At 37.2% G+C, this 3,400-nt stretch overlaps 1 long non-coding RNA gene across 1 annotated transcript; it reads left to right on the top strand.

The window, feature by feature from the left end:
• The first annotated feature begins 1,772 nt into the window (after positions 1-1,772).
• LOC119015609 lies at positions 1,773-2,650 on the top strand. The gene is made up of 3 exons (XR_005073403.1): positions 1,773-1,920; positions 2,215-2,386; positions 2,531-2,650. It is a non-coding gene; the product is annotated as an uncharacterized LOC119015609 (long non-coding RNA).
• The last annotated feature ends 750 nt before the right edge of the window (positions 2,651-3,400 follow it).

Raw genomic sequence — 3,400 nt, 5'->3', positions numbered from 1 at the left:
AAAAATGATTAGAGGACCATGTAACAACCTTACTCAAGTGATCCACAGGTTGTCTGAAATGGATCATGCGAACTCTAGACCTGAACTTTGTTTGTTTGAACATAAAGATGGAAATTTGGTGGTTTTGGTTGAAAACTTTCTTTTTGATGGAGAAATAGAATACATTGCAGGCAAAGAATACAGATGCAAGGAGCCATTCTTTATGTATCCATTTGACTCCAGAGAATTACAAAGTTACCAGCCTGTCCAAGAAAGTGAAGTACTTTCAGATAAAGGAAAATGTACAAAAGTACATCAGATTGCCATATCATGATGGCTTTGTTGTTGTGCCCCTCATACATTACTACAACTACATTACACTACATTATATATATATATATATATATATATGTATATATATATATATATATATATATATATATATATATATATATATATATATATATATATATATATATACAGTAGATCGCGGAAAATGTCATCAAGCATGACTGCCAAGTTGTAGGTTTTCAAATCGGTGTTTATTTGATTCTGGCAGAGAAAGTCCTTCTTTCCTTCTTGTGTCGTTGGGTAGTTCTCCACCCCACGCTGTGCATTAAAACGGTTTGAAAGACATCTACTCATGGATTAATCCTTATTTTTCGGTTGGTAGGATGTAAACATGAAGTCATTATCGAACCCGTCAAAACTTATTAAATTGTTTAATTCAGACTAAATATAACTTTTATTCTGCACCCCTAGAAGCGCTGTGTACACACACACACACACACACACACACACACACACACACACACACACTTTTCACCATGTTGTGTGTAAATAGCTCAAGTGGAGGTCATTGGAGTGACACTTGTCACTAGATACAGGTCTCTTCTCTTATTGCTCTCAAGTTAAGTTCCATTATTTCCCAAACTACAGAAGCATAAAATACATTTTCATTACTAGGCATTGGCGATGTATCACATTGTCATTTTTGAGACAACAAATGAAGTGGAAGTAGTACCATGAAATTGGGTCAATGGAGGAGAGTGCATGTGGCCACCAAACAAAGTGAATGTTACCAAGGCTACAAAAAATCAAGAACAACCTGGAGCTGACTGGACACCATATGGGGTCCGAGTTATATATACATCAAGTCAGTAATTGAATGGTTATATTGACACTTAATATCTTAAGTTAATGTGTATAATCATCACATACAAATGTGATGTTGATATTAACCAGTTGTGTTTAGGCTGTTATGTGAATTTAAAAAATGAACCAACTAATGACTTCATTGTCCCACCTTATTGTGAGGGACAGTCAATGGCATTTTTTTTTCCTTTTTCTTTTTTTGTAGATGATTACAATGAGGCAAGGCTAAAGCTGCCAGAAGCTGTTAATAACACTGATCTTGGGACCAATGGGGAGGATTCTCTAATTAAACCCAAAAGGCGAAGAATGCAAGCCACTATGATTAACTGTATTTCTACATGTCTACTCTTGTATGTATTTTAATTTTAAATAACATCCAGAGCTTTTTTTTTTTTTTTATCAGACAAAAGAACTTTTCTGATGAAGATGATGATGAAGCTCAACATAAGTTGCCAAAAGGTAGGCCAAAGAAGAGGTAAGAAGCTCCGATCGCAGCTCATTTGACTTTGATCATATATTCTCATGTATTGATGTCCCAATTACACTTATTTGGGTTCCGATTCCGATATTTTGTTTTGAACATGGGCTGATCCCCGATATTTCCCGATCCAATATAATTTTTTTGTAACACAGATAAAACTAGTAGTCGTCCGTGAATGCAACGCATTTGTCCGAAGTGGTGCTGTGACACTTTAACACACCGCCACCTTCTGTCTTCCTGTGTAATCGGCTGATCCGATCCACCTTAAAAATGCTGGATCGGTATCGGGACATCCCTAATTCTCAGTATGTAAAATTTTGTTTTGTTTTGCTATGACACCACAAAGCAGCTAAATTACCCAGTCCACCAAAGATTCTTCATCCATTTCCACCAGGAAAATCACGGTATGGTCCATCTACTGTTAATTTGAATTACTATTGTTATTTCATACATACTAGATGGACTGTCTAATGCATCAGTCTCTTTAACTTTGTTTATCCCCCTACTCAAGAACATTACCATTCAGAAAACTCAACCAAGGAGGGGCATCTTTGCAACACAAAAACAACTAAATCTCATGCTTATTATGCTGATTGCAGAGTCCATCATACACCCGAGGTGAAGCTGTGTGTCCTCCAGCCTGCATCAGAGAGGCCAGTCATCCCATCGGCTGCACCAGAAAAGCCTTTCATCACTTAATCTGCACCAGAGAAGGACCATTTCATCTGAGCCACAGCCACTAATAAGAATACCACAAACAAATTTTAACATGTGAGCATTTTATTGATTTATAATTGTAATCTGCTGTCTATAACACATTTTTTATATGGTCAGATGTTTAACTGCTTATCCACAAAACCTTTTTTTTCCTCCTACCTGACCTGTGAAATATTCTGCCAATGAAAATCATTTCAGTGTCCGAGGATTGAAGTCCATAACTGAAGACGAGATGGCTGTCGAACCAAATCTGCTGCCACCATTAGCTGATCATCAGTAACATCAGTAACCTTGAGGAGCGGCTCAATAGGATTTATGGTAACTATTACACATGACACATGTTGTGACACACACACACACACACACACACACACAAACATACACCATTAGGTAAACTTAGATAAATCTAAGTTTCATAAGGAGTTTCAAAGTCTTAGGTTAGGTTTTGAATGAAAGTTGTGAGTTCCTTGTGCTTGTACAGTGGGTACTACTTCGAAATGAACGTTTCACTCAGACTGGGAGATGCATGTTAATGGCCAAACACACTGATGGCTGTTGGAATGTAGTGCCAATCATATTTATTGAGGTAGTCATCAGATGTGTCACTTGTGAACTTTACTGTGATATTCATTAATTTGTGTGTTTGTATGTGTGTGTCTGACTTCTGATGCCACAGACCAAGAAATTGAGACCAGGATTACAAAATGGTTGCAGAAAGCACCTGATGAGAACAGCGGAGGATGTGAGTAAATGAGAAGGATGGACAATGAGAGAAGCCGTCATGCGTAATGCATTTTAGACTTTTGATCTGAACTCTCTTCACCTTTTGTAAGGTGCTACTGCTGGTGGAACACATGGAGACGGGATGTTCCTATGCATGGTGTGAAAGCCTATGCCAAGTTGTTTTGTCTAAATTGTTCAATGTTGGTTTTTAAACTGAAGATACGGCAGTGAATGTTAAATTCGTAATAATGATCTGTAGACTCTTGACATGTTGTGTTTGCTGACAGATGATGTTGTAAGAATATGTTAAAGTATTATGCAACATTCCACTGCATTGTATGTTTT

This window comes from Acanthopagrus latus, chromosome 24, assembly GCF_904848185.1.
Source record: "Acanthopagrus latus isolate v.2019 chromosome 24, fAcaLat1.1, whole genome shotgun sequence".
NCBI classification, from domain to species: Eukaryota; Metazoa; Chordata; class Actinopteri; order Spariformes; family Sparidae; genus Acanthopagrus; species Acanthopagrus latus.
The sequence above is the reverse complement of the archived record's forward strand: the minus strand, read 5'-3'. Positions and strand labels throughout refer to the sequence as shown.